Source organism: Pongo abelii, chromosome 2, assembly GCF_028885655.2.
Source record: "Pongo abelii isolate AG06213 chromosome 2, NHGRI_mPonAbe1-v2.0_pri, whole genome shotgun sequence".
NCBI classification, from domain to species: Eukaryota; Metazoa; Chordata; class Mammalia; order Primates; family Hominidae; genus Pongo; species Pongo abelii.
Genome location: NC_085928.1, coordinates 208,718,276 through 208,736,647, shown reverse-complemented (window position 1 = coordinate 208,736,647; position 18,372 = coordinate 208,718,276). Strand labels below are relative to the sequence as shown.

The 18,372-nt window shown below is 47.1% G+C and overlaps 1 pseudogene; it reads left to right on the top strand.

Annotated features, from left to right (window-relative positions):
• The window catches only part of LOC134759404 (succinate dehydrogenase [ubiquinone] flavoprotein subunit, mitochondrial-like), a 34,124-nt pseudogene that overhangs the window by 3,262 nt on the left and 12,490 nt on the right, over positions 1 to 18,372 (top strand).

Here is an 18,372-nt window from a genome sequence, read left to right as displayed (position 1 = left end):
GCCCTTGCTCTCTGAGTTTGTCTGAATGTGCCCTCTACGATTGCATCTTCAGAATCGGCCTTCTGGGATTGTATTTAATCAAGCTAAATTGGATAGGTTTAGTTGTTTGGTTCTTTTAAATGAACTTACCCCCCCACCTCCTTAATTACAAAGTAATTTTAAATTGCAGAGTAAAAATCTCAATAGGAACCAAGGCATTCAGCAATATTGATTTGAATTATGCCTGTAATTGTGCAATTTTCTCCTTTTTGAAATAGTTATTAAAAATCTCTTTGAATTAAATGTGAGGATTAGTCATACAGCCATCCTGTCAACATCAGAAAGCGTGTAAACCGTTCTAATGTGTTGCTGTGGTTGGTGCTGACTGAGCAGAGACCCCCACCGTATCTTGGGCTCTTAGGAGCTGCTAGGAGGGCGTCCACAAGCAGGAAGTAAAGCCCATGGTCAGTGGGACTTTTTAGGGGAAATGGTAGCTTGTGATTGGAGAAAACTAGACAGAGCTAGTGCCTATGTCCTCAACCCAGATGGTGCCCAGTGTTCCTTCTGCAGACTAAGACCCCAGGCACCTCAGACAAGATGGCAAGATAGCAAAATGGAACCAAAATTTAGTCTTGGGTTTTGTAAGTCTTTTTATGTTGATGAAGGTAGTTTTTCCTACAGAAAGTCGTGCGTTTTTAGGTTCTTCGTTGGCTGCTTTGGTGATTGTGTAGGTTGTACATGCAGATTAGTTTCTTGCTGATGATTTGTAGGTGCATTTTATTTGATGAGGACCCCTTACTTTGCTAGATTTCGTATATTAATGTCGCTGCACTTCTTCATTTTCCCCCTCCACCTCCTAATTCTGTCATCTGAAATTCTGTATTGTTAAGCAAGGTCGAAGTATTCCTTTTAGTTATATGTTCCGCATTTTTTTTCTTAGAGGAAATGTTTGATAGTTTCTCCTAAAAAAATTAATAATTGGCACAAAAGACTAGTTTTGCGTCAAAACTAGTTTTGAGTTTTATCTAAAGACTGACATTGGCTTAAAGTTGGGCTTTCCAAATTCAGAAATCTGCCCCAGATTAGATTTAGATGTAGAGGGTTAGTGTCCTTTTCCCCAGAGGGATGGCGTGATAATTTGTTCAAGATTGTGTTATAGTAGCTGCTCCTTTTAAGCTAGCTCTGTGTGTGTGTGGTGAGGGGTGGGCCGTGTGTATTCCACATCAACATTCTAGAAAGAACAAATAAACATTTAGTGATCTCACTGTTTCTACTTACGTTTGGTATAATATACTGTTTTTATAGGTGCTATTACCTATGTTAATAGGGCACTTTACAAAATTTTCAAGAACGTTTGTATTAAAATTATTTCAAAGACTTCTTTCTTAAAATATGATTTTACCGTGTAAAAAATTATACTGAGGTAGAAGAATATTCGTTCTTTCTCATTTTCTGAAAAAAGAAAAAACTAAATTAGTTTATGTCAATAAAAACAGACTAGAAATTGGAGAAATGAAGAATAATTTTTTATCCCACATAATAAGTAATTTCTGAATTGCAAGTATTTCTAAATACTTGAAGACATCCCTCACATCCCCTCTTCTGACTGCTGAGTGTATAATTTCCTCAAGCTTTTTTTTCTTCTCTTTTGTTGTTTGGAGACATTGTCTCTCTCTGTCACCCAGGCTGGAGTACAGTGGCACAGTCTAGGCTCACTGCAACCTCCGCCTCCCGGGTTCAAGGAATTCTCCTGCCTCAGCTTCCCAAGTAGCTGGGATTACAGGTGCCCGCCACCATGCCCAGCTAATTTTTAGTACAGAGGGGGTTTCGCCATGTTGGCCAGACTGGTCTCGAACTCCTGACTTCCGGTGATCCGCCCACCTTGGCCTCCCAAAATGCTGGGATTACAGGCATGAGCCACCGCGCCCAGCCCCTAAAACTATTCCTTATGATATTTCTGAGACTATTCAGTGGTCTTCTAAAATGCCGCCAGCAGAATGGAAAACGTATCCCCTAAATGGCTGGCCAATCTTAGCATATGGGACAGTGTCACCTCTCTCACACAGAGCCACTAAAAACTAAACACTAAAACCAGTTTTCTTGAGTAAAGGTTTCTAAGATGGAAAATTTAAGCAGCGAGATATCTCAAGTTGTAGACATTGGCCAGGAAAAAGCCAGCAGCAGCCAGGCAGGGGAGTGTGTGCATCTGACATCCTCCTGTGTGATGAAGGGATGACACGTCTTCCCTCTGGGCTGTCAGCTTTTACTGTTCCAGGATACAGATGTCCTGATTCAGTGTCCAGTGCCTTTTGAACTGACCGCAAGCCCTCATGAACAATTGGAACTGTAATGTGGAAAGGGCTCTGATGGAGCCAGTTAAAATGCTTCATTATTTGCAAAATACCACATACAGTAATACGATCTAGATGTCTTTCCCCTTCTCCACTAAGTAGTATAAATTAAGACTTCACAGAGGAAGTGTGCCTTTTTCATTTCGTATCTGAGTCAGTGAGTATCCTGTTTGGAAACAAGCTTCATCCTGGTTTTCTAGAGTGCCAAGTCAGGGTGGAAAGGAGGACCTGGGGGCTCAGTCATTTCTTGCCCCTTGGGCTGCCCTTCAGAGTTAAGTAGAGGGTCCCAGCTGAGCTCTCTGGATGCACAGGAGCACCTGGATACATCAGAAGGTGAACAGTTTGCAAGGGGAAATTTGAATTACTGTTCCCCACAGCATTTGTTCCTTCAGGACACTAACCCTCTGGATCTGTGTCTTCTGTGTCTCCAGTGGCCAACAGTGTTGCAAACAGGAACTCGAGGTTTTCACTTCACTGTTGAAGGAACACGAGGGCATCTGCTAAAGTTTCAGATTCCGTAAGTTCATGCTTTTTGTTCCATTATAAATGATTTTTTTGGCTTGGGGGTAAGGATCTATACAGTTTGTTTTCATATGAGTCATAGACGTAAGAGAACAATTTCTCATAGGTATCCAATGCATGCTGAAATTATTTTCAGTGTAATACTACTTAATTGCAAGTCCAAATATAAACATAGATGTGAACATTTTTACTTGTATCTCTTATGTATCTATAAACTAGATTTAAATTTAGGTCAAGTAAAGCAATAAATTAAAATGAACAGTATGTGCTGTGGTAGATGATAAAATCCTACTGAAAATAGGACCGTGGGGCCCTTCCGGTGTGGGTTCCTTGGTATTGAGTGTGCCTGTTCTCTCTCTGTTGGAAAAGTGTAACTTGCTGCGAAGTTCTTTTCTCATAAGCTCACAATAGCGACTGAATAGTCCTTGGCACCTTCTTAGGCACAAGCATAGGCACGGCCCTGAAGTAGAGTTGTGGTCCTCAGTCTGATCCCATGGAATAGACCCTCTACCATTCATAGAATCTGATTGTCAGTCCCTTCTCCAGTTGCGAATGTGCCCACTTCTCCCCGCACTGTTCAGGGCTCAGCCCCAGGACAGGATGGAGGCCCTGTGTGCCCAGCAGTTGCTCATTTTGTCTTTGTCAAGCTCTTTCACTGTCACAAGAGTCTTCATGTTTGGCATGGTGGGACATGTGATTGACAGGTGCATTTTTCTTTTCCAGATTTCTGCTCAGTATCCAGTAGTGGATCATGAATTTGATGCAGTGGTGGTACGCGCTGGAGGGGCAGGCTTGTGAGCTGCATTTGGCCTTTCCGAGGCAGGGTTTAATACAGCATGTGTTACAAAGCTGTTTCCTACCAGGTCACACACTGTTGCAGCGCAGGTAAGAGAAAGGTGCCCCACTGTGCTCCCACTCCGTGCAGGTCCTGCACAGCCTCGCACTTTCTACCTGGGCAGCCTCCTGCCTCCTCCCCGTGCTCCAGCCACATGGCCTCTTGCTGTGCCTCACTCACTCAGCTCACCCTCTCAGGGGTCTCTCCCTGGAGCCTCTTCCCTGAGGACTTTGAAGGGTGGGAGCCTTGTTGTCACTCTTAATTCAGACTCCAGTCACACTTGGGTTTTCTCAGACCATCTCTCCTGCTACCCTCCCCACTCACCCTGCTGCCCCAACACCTTAAGGAAAGGAGATCATCTAAAAAGGAGGAATCAGAAGTTAGGCTGGGGAAGAAAAGGGCAAGGGTTTCATTTGTCCCTGTGCTGCTGTCTTCTGGGACTCTCTGAGGGGTAAGACGGCAATGGGCACACACAACCAAAGGAAGTAGGGGTACAGGGGAGTGCGACTCTGAGTATGGAGTTTATTACTTGGCAGGAAGCACTTGTAATCTTTAACACATGCCCATAAGTGCCGTTGGGAAGATTTATTAATAAAGTTATCTGGAAAGACTTGTGGAGTACTTTTTCTGTGCCAGATATGTTAGGTAATAAGCATATTACAGGTAGCCTTTCAGTCACTGCTCCAGTCAGCCCTTCCTGGAGTTCCCTCTGTCTCCACCACACAGATGAGGAGACTGAGGCTAAGGGATGGAATCACTGGGTGAGCTGGGAAGGGGTTGTGATCTGGAATCTGTCAGGCCTCGCTGCTCCTCTGCTGAGGTCAGCCCTCACTGGGAGTCACTGCGTGAGTAGTTGGCTTTCTCTGAGTCCCCCAGCGGGTGGATTTGGGCCTGGAAGACAAAGTTGGGGCTCCTGTTTGTGGCTTGTAAGGAGTGGTTGGTGTTTCCAGGTTGGAATCAATGCTGCTCTGGGGAACATGGAGGGGGACAACTGGAGGTGGCATTTCTATGACACCGTGAAGGGCTCCGACTGGCTGGGGGACCAGGATGCCATTCACTACATGACGGAGCAGGCCCCCACTGCCATGGTCGAGGTGATGGGCGGGAGGCTCTGGGTGCTCTCGTGGTCTGTTTCTAGTACAGGAGTCCTGGAAAAAATATAAGCAATTGAGGCACATGTGGCAGCCAAAAGAACAGTGATGAGAAAAGCTCACAAGAGAAGTCTTTGTCTGTCATGAACTATGCATTACATGTAACAAGAAAAACTTCTCTTCGATGAAGTGTTGACATATTCATAAAATAGGTTACTTTGGGTTTGCCGATTTGTATTAAAGTTGTTTAGTGTAGATTAGCTGTGAATATCTTGAGTCCTTTAAGGTAATAAGATTTTTGTTTGTTTTTATCTTTCAGAGCTAGAAAATTGTGCCATGCCGTTTAACAGCACTGAAGATGGGAAGATTTATCAGCATGCATTTGGTGGACAGAGCCTCAGGTTTGGAAAGGGCGGGGAGGCCCATCGGTGCTGCTGTGTGGCTGATCGGACTGGCCACCCAATATTGCACACCTTATATGGGAGGGTAAGGCCACCCCCGGTCCACCTGAGACAGGACATGTAGTGCTGGGGCTTATGGTGACAGCAGGGAATGGGTTAGCGTGCCCAGTGAGTCAGCTAGAGATTACGTAAAAAGCAACAGAGAATAGCGGTGTGCGGCACATGCAGCGACTGTTGATGTGACAGGACTAGACATGTGCCTTGAGCTGCCCCTAAGGCAATGTGTGACTTCTTGCATCTATTTTGGAAAGTTGAATTGATAATCTTATATACCAGGTTTTAACTTGGGATATGTGACACTCAGCATATAAGAACAGAGCAAGCAGGCCAGGCACAGTTGCCCACATCTGTAATTCCAGCACTTTAGGAGGCTAAGGGAGGAGGATCACTTGAGACCAGAAGTTTGAGGCCAGTCTGGAGAACATAGCAAGACCCTGTCTCTACAAAAAGTTTAAAGAGCAGCTGAACATGGTGGTACATGCTTGTAATCCCAGTTCCTCAGGAGGCTGAGGCAGGAGGATCACTTGAGACAGTGAGCTGTGTTCATAGCACTGCACTCCAGCCTGGGCAACAGGAGACCTGTCTCAAAAAAAGAAAAAGAACAAGTATTTTAAGGCTCTTTTACCACCTCTGAGTTCCTGAATGGATTGGTTTTGTTTGTTTGTTTTGTTTTGCTTTGTTTTTGAGACGGAGTCTCACTCTGTCACCCAGGCTGGAGTGCAGTGGCGCGATCTCTGCTCACTGCAACCTGTGCCTCCTGGGTTCAAGCGATTCTCCTGCCTCAGCCTCCAGAGTAGCTGGGACTACAGGTGCACGCCGCCACGCCTTGCTGATTTTTTGTATTTTAGTAGAGACAGGGTTTCCCATGTTGCCCAGGCTGGTCCTGAGCTCCTGAGCTCAGGCAGTCCACCCGCCTCAGCCTCCCGAAGTGCTGGGATTATAGGCGTGAGCCACCACACCCGGCCATGGATTGTTTTAATATTAACTTATCACTGGACAAAGACTCGAGGTGACAGTAGTTACTGGGTAATCAGGGTCCACTTTGGCATGACCAAATAATATTCTGAACAGTATTGATTCAGAGTAATCAGTATTCTGAACTTTGTTGTTTTCTGATGAATGGGGACGGATCATTAATTTGCAGGTTGTTAGAACACCAGTGACTTTTCTGTGGCTGAGTGCATCGATAAGTGTGTGGTGGGAGGGGACAGTGGCTCCATCCAGAGCAGGAGCTGTCACGTGGGGAGCTGGCCCAGGCTTACGAGAGCAACTTGCTCTGGCTGAGGGAACAGCAGGTCCAGGCGGGCAGGGTTGTCCGGTGCCTGTCTTTCTGCGGCACTGGAATCTGCTCGTCTGCAACCGTCCACTTTGGTAGCTGCCAGGCACGTGGGGCTGTTGCTAATGTGGCTGGTGTAGCTGAGGAACTGAACGTTTTGATTGATTTTAATTAATTAAGTGGTTATGTGTTGCCAGTAGCTGCCATCTGGGCTGTGACCCCATGGTCTGTGGACCTCACTCTGGCACCAGACTCTGAGTGGAGCTGCATGCAGCCACTGGACAGTGTGGAGTGCCTCTTCGGGTTGTGTAGAAGTAGGAAATGTGTCACCAAAATAGGAGCTGTTGCTGCTGCTTTCTCTAGCACACCTGCCTTGTTTGTACTGCTTGGTGTGGAATGCCTCTCAGGCTCTGACAGTGTCATTGACACTGTTGCTGATCTCCTTGGATTCACCTGGTCCATTTGGATCAAGTTCTTTCACCTGTTCGCATGAGCAGATACCACCTTAAAACCTTAAAGGTTGGCTTAACACTTCTTGCCCTTTTTTTTTCTTTCTTTTAGTCTCTGTGATGTGATACCAGCTGTTTTGTGGAGTATTTTGCCTTGGATCTCCTGATGGAGAACGGGGAGTGATGTGGTGTCATTGCACTGTGCATAGAGGACGGGTCCATCCATCGCATGAGAGCAAAGAACACTGTTGTTGCCACAGGGTAGGAATCTAATTTCTACTTTATTTCCTTTGTAAAAATGAATAAATTTCATTTAGAGTTTGTTTATTTTAAGGAAAATAGAGGCATTGTAGAATAACGGTTCAGACACAGGCCTTGATATAACCATGTGAGGGTGATGGCCTTTCCCAGCCGTCGTTCCTCACTTGTAAAGGGTGAGGACAGCAGCACCTGCCTCAGGGGGTGAGAAAGCATGGCCCTCGGTAGTCGGTAGTGGCTGCCATCAGGTTCACAGCTTACCTCTCCGGATTTTAGATGAGGAAACTGCGGCCCGAAGAGTCACATGGGGTTTTCTGGCAAAATCTCTCTTGTTTTATTGGGTTCTGTGTTTATACTGATTCCTGGGGATAGATAAGTCTGTCTTCTCCACATAATGAAAATAAGTAACTTTAATTTTATACACTGTCAGTTACTTTAACCACTTTAAAAGTTAAAAAGTGTCAGTACAGCCAAGAAAAAAAATCAGCAAAACTACAGGTTGGGAAAAAATATTTTCCAAACCATATCTCTAATGATATCTTAGTATCTAAAATAGCAAAAAAAAAAAAAACCTACTAAAAACAACCTACTAAACCCTACTAAGAAACAACCCTACTAAAAATGGGCAAAGGACTTGAATAGATATTTTTCCAGAGAAGACATGCAAATGGCCAGTTGATGTATGAAAAAATGCTCAACATCACTAAGCACCAGAGAAATGCATATTAAAACCCCAATGAGTATCATCTCATCTCGCTCCAGTTAGAATGGCTGTTACTAAGAGGACAAAAGATAGTAAGTGTTGGTGAGGATGTGGAGAAAAGGGAACCCTGTGTGCTGTTGGTGGGAATGTAAATTAATACAACTATTAGAGAAAACTCTGGAGGTTCCTCAAAATTCACAGGACTACCATGTGCTCCAGCAACCCCATTTCTGGGTGTATATCCAAAGGGCATGAAATCAGAAGCTCAAAGAGACACCTGGACCCCCATGTTCATTGCAGCGTTATTGACAATACCTGGGATATGGAAACAACCTAAATATTTGTTGGTGTTTAATGACAATGTGGTGTGTATACACAACTGAATATTATTCCGCTATGAAAACGAAGAAAATCCTGTCATGTGTGACAACGTGGATGAACCCACAGTCATTATGTTAAGTGAAACGAGCCGGGCACAGAAAGACAGATACTACATGTCACTCATATGTGGATCTAAAACAGTCACAACTCACAGAAACAGAGTAGGACAGTGGTTGCCAGGGGTTGGGGAAATGCAGACTGTGGCAATGCTGATTAAAGGCATAACTTCCCGTTACAAGGTGAAGTTTTGAAGGTCTAATATACAACATGGTGGCTAGAGTTAATAGTATACAGCAATGTTGGCCAGAGTTAACATTATACAGCATGGTGGCTAGAGTTAATATTATACAGTACGGTGGCTATCGTTAATATAACTTGAAATTTGCAAACAGAGTAGACCTTAGGCATCTGTATCTCCAAAAAAAGGATAATTGTATGAGGTGATACATGTGTATTAACTTGATTGTGTCATCAGTTCACAAAATAAATCATCACGTTGTACACCTTAAATATATATAGTTTTGTTTTTTGTTTAATTCATCAATCATACCTCAGTAAATCTGGGGGAAATATCCATAAAAATTTTAAAATTTTCATTATAAAAGTAGTATATGCTTATTGGGGAAACCTTCTGAACAGCACAAAGCTAAAATACAAATAGGGTCAGACACACAGTGGCTCATGCCTGTAATCCGAGCACTTTGGGAGGCTGAAGTGGGAGGATCACTTGAGGTCAGGAGTTCAAGACCAGCCTGGCCAACATGGTGAAACCCAATCTCTACTAAAAATACAAAAATTAATTGGGCGTGGTGGTGCACACCTGTAATCCCAGCTACTCGGGAGGCTGAGGCAGAAGAATCACTTGAACCTGGGAGCCGGAGGTTGCTGTTAGCCGAGATTGCGCCACTGTACTCCAGCCTGGGCAATAGGGTTAGACCCTATCTCAAAATAAATAAATAAAATAAAATACAAATGGAAGTCCCTTCTCTGATCCCAGGCTTCTATCCTACCTGTGTAGGGTAGCAGCACCACTGGCATGGCCCCCGGTGATGTGTGTGGGGTGTGCGTGAGTAGGGGGCTGTGTGCACACAGCTCTGAGAAGATGGTTCCCGGGGCTGCCTTGTTGATTCTATGATCTCGCTAGACAGGACGTCCGGACGTGGGCCGCTGTGTGCAGTCACTGCTCCCCGTGGACGTGGGACGCTGTGTGCGGTCACTGCTCCCCGTGGACGTGGGCCGCTGTGTGCGGTCACTGCTCCCCGTGGACGTGGGCCGCTGTGTGCGGTCACTGCTCCCCGTGGACGTGGGCCGCTGTGTGCGGTCACTGCTCCCCGTGGACGTGGGCCGCTGTGTGCGGTCACTGCTCCCCGTGGACGTGGGCCGCTGTGTGCGGTCACTGCTCCCCGTGGACGTGGGACGCTGTGTGCGGTCACTGCTCCCCGTGGACGTGGGACGCTGTGTGCGGTCACTGCTCCCCGTGGACGTGGGACGCTGTGTGCGGTCACTGCTCCCCGTGGACGTGGGACGCTGTGTGCGGTCACTGCTCCCCGTGGACGTGGGACGCTGTGTGCGGTCACTGCTCCCCGTGGACGTGGGACGCTGTGTGCGGTCACTGCTCCCCGTGGACGTGGGACGCTGTGTGCGGTCACTGCTCCCCGTGGACGTGGGACGCTGTGTGCGGTCACTGCTCCCCGTGGACGTGGGACGCTGTGTGCGGTCACTGCTCCCCGTGGACGTGGGACGCTGTGTGCGGTCACTGCTCCCCGTGGACGTGGGACGCTGTGTGCGGTCACTGCTCCCCGTGGACGTGGGACGCTGTGTGCGGTCACTGCTCCCCGTGGACGTGGGACGCTGTGTGCGGTCACTGCTCCCCGTGGACGTGGGCCGCTGTGTGCGGTCACTGCTCCCCGTGGACGTGGGCCGCTGTGTGCGGTCACTGCTCCCCGTGGACGTGGGCCGCTGTGTGCGGTCACTGCTCCCCGTGGACGTGGGCCGCTGTGTGCGGTCACTGCTCCCCGTGGACGTGGGACGCTGTGTGCGGTCACTGCTCCCCGTGGACGTGGGCCGCTGTGTGCGGTCACTGCTCCCCGTGGACGTGGGCCGCTGTGTGCGGTCACTGCTCCCCGTGGACGTGGGCCGCTGTGTGCGGTCACTGCTCCCCGTGGACGTGGGCCGCTGTGTGCGGTCACTGCTCCCCGTGGACGTGGGCCGCTGTGTGCGGTCACTGCTCCCCGTGGACGTGGGCCGCTGTGTGCGGTCACTGCTCCCCGTGGACGTGGGCCGCTGTGTGCGGTCACTGCTCCCCGTGGACGTGGGCCGCTGTGTGCGGTCACTGCTCCCCGTGGACGTGGGCCGCTGTGTGCGGTCACTGCTCCCCGTGGACGTGGGACGCTGTGTGCGGTCACTGCTCCCCGTGGACGTGGGACGCTGTGTGCGGTCACTGCTCCCTGTGGACGTGGGCCGCTGTGTGCGGTCACTGCTCTCTGTCGTTTCCAGAGGCTGCGGGCGCACCTGCTTCAGCTGCACATCTGTCCACACCAGCACCGGCGACGGCACGGCCATGATCACCAGGGCAGGCCTTCCTTGCCAGGACCTCGAGTTTGTTCAGTTCCACCCCACAGGTAGGGCAGGACGCCTTGCCCGGCAGGCGTTCGGCTCATGTGTGTCTTGTAAGTGTGTGGTGCCTACTCATTGCTCTTCCATAGTTTTATGTGATAACATGGTTTTGAAGATCAGCTTCCTTAGCTCTCAGGTCCTAACTTCAATGTCATTTCCTTAAGGAGACTTTTCCCACACTCCCCTTCTCCTGAGGCAGTTTGGGCCACCGTCTTATGCATTTCTCAAGAGCGCTAAACACTGTCTTGGTGATACTTATGCCAGCAGTAAAGCAGGGATTGAGGCCGGGCATGGTGGCACATGCCTGTAATCCCAGCACTTTGGGAGGCCGAGGCAGGTGGGTCACCTGAGGTCAGGAGTTCGAGACCAGCCTGCGCAACATGGTGAAACCTCATCTCTACTAAAAATACAAAAATCAGCTGGGTGTGGTGGCATGCTCCTGTAATCCCAGCTACTTGGGAGGCTGAGGCAGGAGGAATGCTTGAACCTGGGAGGCAGAGGTTGCAGTGAGCCGAGATCGCACCACTGCGCTCCAGCCTGGGCAACAGAGTAAGACTTTGTCTCAAAAAAAAAAAAAAAAAAGCAGGGTTTGTTCAGTGTCCCTCTTCGTGGTGAGGTCATCAGCTCCTCAGGCAGGCAGGTCTTCTCATTAACTGGGGTGCTTTATGCCCAGCACATGGTTGGGTCTTCATCAGGGTTTACTGAGTGAGCATTCTGAGAGCTGGGTGAATGCCGTGGAACTGAGAAGCAGCACAGGCAGATTATAGCTTTGTAGGAGAACATGGAGCTTCCGCGATAATGGGATGTGAAGTTAGGACACAGCTGTGACAGAACCCCATGTGATGTTGGGCGTTTGGCTCAGCCCACATGACCACTGAGGGAGCTTGTCATGGGGAAGATGAGCTCGTCTTGGGGACATCTGACGGTTGAGGTTACGAATGTGCAATTTGGAGACATTAACACAGAAATGACAGTTGAAGTCTTGATTTTGGGGGAGGTTCTTCAAAATGAGTCAGAGAGAGACACACACACATCTTCCTCTCGTTTGAGGTGACTCATCCTGGACTTTTCTGGGTTGCTTTTCTGACCTGTGGATGATGGAGACCCCTGAAGTGGTGCTAAAGAACCAGACCTGTGTCTTCTCTTTCTCTATCAGTGTCAGCTTTCAGATCCCTGGAAGGGATGAAAATAAGAAATGAATTTGTTGTGGGGTTTTTTTAAAATTTGTTTAGAGATGGGGTCTTGCTCTTTTGCCCAGGGTGGAGTGCAGTGGAGCAATCTTGACTCACTGCAGCCTTTGTCTCCCAGGCTCAAACGATCCTTCCAACTCAGCCTCCCAAACAGCTGGGACTACAGGCATGTGTTACCATCTCCAGCTAATTTTTGAGGGTTTTTTTGTTTTTGGTAGAGACGGGGTGTCACCATTTTAAGCCCAGGCTGGTCTCAAACGCCAGGGCTTAGGCGATCCTCCTGCCTCGGCCCCGCAGGGTGCTGGGATTATAGCCATGAGCCACTGCACCCGGCCTGTTGTATTTTTTTTATTACCATTTTTAATCAATAAAATGTCACTGAGCCCCTGAATTCCCTCTGTAATTTGCTTAGAGCTCCACTTCTCATGCTTTGTCTTCAATATGTGAGAAATAATCAACAGAAAAAGAGCATTGAAACTTAGAAAATCAAAAGGCAGGTGAGATGCAAGAATCACATTCTTGTTTTGAAAGCAAGATTGCCCTTTTTATATACTAATAAAAATTGTAGCTTTTGAAATACGTTTAGTTTAGGGTTTTTGATCCCCTTTGTTAAAATTCGAGAGCTTGGCACGCCCTGTTTCTCATCACACTGAGGAGTCACAGAGCTGCTGTTTGGAGCACAGACCGCCGGACTGCCCAGGTTTGGGTTTCAGCTCTGTCCTCAGCTGCATGACTGGATGTTACCAAGCATTAATTTGCTTGTCACTGAGAAAGGGGGTCGTACTACCCAGAGTTGTTGTAAGACTTAAATGAGTTTAATATGTGGAAAGCAGCTAGAACTGCCCATAGCAAGTGCAGTGTAAATATTAACTAAAATAATCATTATTACTGTCCTTGCCGCTGTTTGGGTAACTTAGATATGAATCTTCCTAGCTAGTATTCTTAACTAGTCACCCCAGTATCATAGTGCAAAAGAATGTTCAAAAATTAAAACAAAATTTGAGGCATCCAGCGTACACCGGGCTGTAATCAGAGTATTGGCCAGAGGTCTGTGGGCCGGCCTTTCTCCTCTCTGGGGACGCCACTCTGCCCCAGCCTGTGCTGCAGCTGTCAGCCTTGTCCGTGCTTTTTGTTATCCGGACTTTCTACTGTATCTTAACTGTTCTTTCTATTCAGTTTTGCATATACTGCCTTCTGCATATCTTTTTCCTCTCTGCCCCAAAAAATATCTTGAAAAAAATAATGCATTTGAAATAGAGACCTAGCAATTGTTAGGTTATAAATGTGTGTGGTTTTTTGCAGGTACATATGGTGCTGGTTGTCTCATTATGGAAGGATGTCATGGAGAGGGAGGCATTCTGATTAACAGTCAAGGTGAAAGGTTTATGGAGCGATACGCCCCCGTCGCCAAGGACCTGGCGTCTAGAGTTGTGGTGTGTCGGTCGATGACTGGAGATCCGCGAAGGAAGGTGGGTGTGATTTACCACCAGCATTGTCTGAGTGGGCACACGGGCCGGGGTTGCTTCTGTGAGTTTCAGCACCGCTCGCCCTCACCTTCGGGTGCAGGCACACGTGCACAGCCACCTCTCTCAGCTGCAGGCAGGTGTCTGTTAGTCTGTGATATTTTCCCAAAGACCTACATTTTGAAAATTTTAGCCAGTTTCTTTCTCAAATCTGTGGAACAGAGTTTCTCTTAGTGTGTGTGAGTATGTGATGGAGTATGGGAGAGAGAGACACACACCCAACCTGATGTCAGTGTGTGAGCCTTGGGTGTTGTGTCTGATACCCACAGATGTTTTTCGGCAGCTTTCAAAGTGTGCGGGTTATTTGGCTTTCAATAAAACAATTTACAGCTCTTTCATTGCCTGACCCTGTTCTTTAATGTAATGACACTTACTAAATATCTGCTGATATGGGCTTTAGAGGTTTTACATTTTTATATTTAAAAAAAAAAAGTCAGATGGTTTTTTGGAATATGGTGGCCCTCCGTATCCATCGGTTCCACATGTGTGGTTTCAGCCAACTATGTATTGAAAATAAAATTGCATCCTTGCAAATATGCAGACTTTTTTTCCTTGTCATTATTCCCTAAACAACACAGTGTAACAGCTGTTTATGTAGCATTTACATTGTATTAGGTACTATGAGTAATCCTGGAGTTGCTGTAAAACTTAAATGTAAAACTTTAAATGAGGATGATTTAAAGTATAGAGGAGGATGTGCATAGGTTATATGCAAATTCTATCCCATTTCATATTAGGGACTTGAGCATCCATGGATTTTGGTATCCGTGGGGGTCCTGGCACGGATACGCAGGGACGACTGTATTTGGCATAGAGGCCTTTCTAATGCTCTTACCAAAGACAGCCTCAGCAGGCTGTGATCCCTGAGACGAGTGTGAGTTCAGTGAGGGCAGAGTTTTTGTTCTGGTTCTCAGCTGTGTCCCAGCACCTAGGATTGTCCCTGGCACACAGTAGATGCTTTGGAAAGATTGATGAGAGGGTGACCATACATGAGGGGAAATTTTCCTCAGTATCAAAACATGTTGAAACTCATACGCTTCCAAGATGACGTATTCTCAGGTGTCCTGCCATTGCCGTTCTCTGCCTTATGTGATGGTGTCCTGTCTTACCAGAGGCTGTGGCCCTGAGAAAGATCACGTCTACCTGCAGCTGCACCACCTACCTCTAGAGCAGCCGGCCACGTGCCTGCCCGGCATTTCAGAGACAGCCATGATCTTCACTGGCGTGGACGTCACGAAGGAGCCAATCCCTGTCCTCCCCACCGTGCATTATAACGTGGGCGGCATTCCCACCAACTACAAGGGGCAGGTGATGGTGCTGACTCCTCTCCCACAGCTGGAAAGAAGGCTGGGATGACAGGGCCCACCTCGCAGTTGTCTCTTTAGATCTTAGAGGAAAAGACAGATGTTTTCTTCAAGAAAGTACTGTATTGTTTTCTAAATTGCACTTTAAATTTCTATTACTGGAGGATGGAAGGGGCTTAATAATTTATTTCTCCTTAGTAAAGTGTCATAGATACATCATTTGCAGTTTTTTCCATTTTATAATTACTTTCCTATATGATCTTGTGTTATTTCTAATGATCTTGCACATCGAGGGATCTTTATAATTCCTATTTCTAATGATCTTGTACCTCGAGGGATCTTTACAATTCATACCTTTGAGTGGTTTGCGGTTCACACAGAGCTTGTTAGTCACTTAGCCTCCTTGTTGGGTGAGGTGGGTGGAAGCCGCTACTTTCCCTGCGTAGATGAAGAGGTGAACAGGGGGTAGAAGAGTCTGGAACATCAGTCTCCCCTGCTGATGTTCCTCCACCTGCCGTGCTCCTGGGTCTGAGCCGGAGCACAGGTGGTGAGGGCCTCGGGAACATGGGACACGGGGGACAGTCGCAGATGCTGACATTGGAGGTCCTCTGACCTGCTTGTAACAGCAGGTGCTCAGTGGCAGAGGGGAAACTGGGGGATACATTTGGAAGTTTTCCTCTGAAGAAGAGTAGCTATGGTCCTTACTTCCTTCTTAGATATGGCCTTTACTTCCCTCTCTTTGTTTCTTGGATTTGGAGACTCACTCTGTCACTTAGGCTGGAGTGCAGTGGCGCAATATCGGCTCACTGCAACCTCCGCCTCCCAGGTTCAAGTGATTCTTCTGCCTCAGCCTCCCGAGTAGCTGGGATTACAGGCACCCGCCATCATGCCTGGCTAATATTTGTATTTTTATTGAGACGGGGTTTCACCATGTTAGCCAGACAGGTCTTGAACCCCTGAACTCAGGTGATCCACCCACCTCAGCCTCCCAAAGTGCTGGGATTACAGGCTTGAGCCACTGCATGCCCAGCCTACTTCCTTCTCTTTCTCTGATCTGCAGCCCAGACACCCTGTTGAGGGAGGTGGGCTTGTGGAGGAATGGCCACCTTGACATTTCACCTGAAATCTTCCTTTCCACAGGTCCTGAGGCATGCGAATGGCCAGGATCAGATTGTGACTGGCCTGTACACCTGTGGGGAGGCCGCCTGTGCCTTGGTACATGGTACCAACCCCCTCGGGGAAAACTCACTGTTGGACCTGGTTGTCTGGTCAGGCATGTGCCCTGAGTATCAAAGAGTCATGCAGGCCTGGTAAGTGTTTTCTTCAGGATCCAGACTATTTGAGAAGGCGCAGGAGGTTACAGTCTTCTTTCTTTTTTTTGAGACAGGGTCAGCCCAGGCTGGAGTGCAGTGGCACAGTCACAGCAGCCTCAACCTCCCGAACTCAAGCAGTCCTCAACACCTCAACCTTCAGAGTCCCAAGTAGCTGGGACTATAGATGTGCACCACCACACCTGACTAATTAAAACATTTTTTTTTTTGTAGCGACAGGGTCTCACAATATTGCCCAGGCTGGTCTTGAACTCCTAGACTCAAACAGTCCTTCTGCCTCAGCTTCCCAAAGTATTGGGATTACAGGCATGAGCCACTGCACCCAGCCAGGTTACAAAGCCTTGATTTGTTACTGGAGATTTGTTTAGTGATCATATAGAGGTAGTCTGGGTTTTTTCCCCTAGAAGTGATTAAACTGAGAAATCCAGAGATTATATGGTGGGAATGTTGAGACTAGATAGAGGCTGGTTGGGGATCTTAACAGTTAAGGTGACATTTTTGGGGTTACATTTTTTTTTTAAATTATTTTGCAGTCATTATTTTCTGCTTAGAAAAAACACTATTAGGAAGTTGTTATTTTTAGGGGAAGTTCATTACGTATTACTTGCCTGATAAAAATCACTTATTTGCAATGAAATATTTAAAACAGTTGGCTTGAATGAATATGTAACTTCTTGGTACTTAGAAAAATAATTTAGGCCATTCTAAAAACAAAGTACAACTAACCTCTATTAGAGGAGAAGGGCTGACTTAGAGTGAACAGGATTCCCACCCTCTGCGGACAGATTGGATTTCAGTTGCTGGTTTTCCTTTCATGGTAGCATCAAACAATGTGCAGGAAAAGAAATACCGTGTGTGGGAGTGTGAGTCTTATGTGCACTAAGAACAGGACAGTTAGCATCACTCCCACCTCCAGAGAGCTTCACGGTGGTTATCCAGCCTCGTGTGCTCAGAACAGTGTGAGGTGGATGAGGCACTGGTGGATGTTTGTGTGGCAAGGATGGTGGGACCCCAGGCTCACGTTCTTCCTGTTACCTTTCTCTTTCATTAACTCGTTGGCATCATTTCTGCTGTTTTTATAGAACAGGTGCTTTTTGCTTTTTGTGTGGACTCAAGTGAAATAAAAACTAGCACTGCCGTAACTTATAAACATGCGCCCTTTTATATCTGTAGTTAGAAAGGTACAGACAGTATTAAAAGGATAGCTTACTTCAGACACTGTGTCTCTGTGGATCTGACCACAGCTCAGGAGGCCAGCACACGCAGAGCTGGCGTCTTATCCCAAGCCGTTGCCGATCATCGGCGAAGGCGGAGTTCAGGTCCATCGTTCCTGACGCCACAGGTTGTGCTTGTCTCATTCCATAGCCCTGCACTTTGTAGCAGTGAGGACTGATACCACTTCTCTCAGAGCAATGTAGAAATTTTGAGCGTCTCTTTCTTTGAAAATGCAGAAAAGAACATTTTGTAAGAATACCCTATGCTGTACATCTGAGAAACCACTCACACATGCAGCATCTCACGCAGAATGCTGTGGAGTCAGACACAAAAGGCTGCACACCTGTGGTTCTGTTGATAGGACATTCTGGAAAAGGCACATCTAGGGAAGAAAAGGGATTGGTGGTTGCCAGAGGCTGTTTCCTGATTGTGCTGAGACTTAGAGACACAGCTCTGTGTGTGTCAAAATTGGAAAAACCCTACATTAAAAATGATGAGTTTATTTCACTGTATCTTCATGCTTTAATTTTTAAAAATGAAAAGGAAAGAAAAATGCTTGTAGCATCACTACTTCTCCCCCACCCCTCCCCCCAAAAAATACATATATATATATATATATATATATTTTTAGACATAGTCTGCCTCTGTCGCCCAGGCTGCAGTGCAGTGGTACAATCAGGCTCATGCCACCACATCTGGCTAATTTTTAAAAATGTTTTCTGGGGACAGGTTCTCCCTTTGTTGCCGAGGTTGGTCTTGAACTCCTGACCTCAAGTGATCCTCCTGTCTCAGCCTCCCAAAGTGGTTACATGCATCTATACATGTGTTAAAATTGGTAGAACTGAGGCTGGCTGCAGTGGCTCACGCCTATAATCCCACCACTTTGG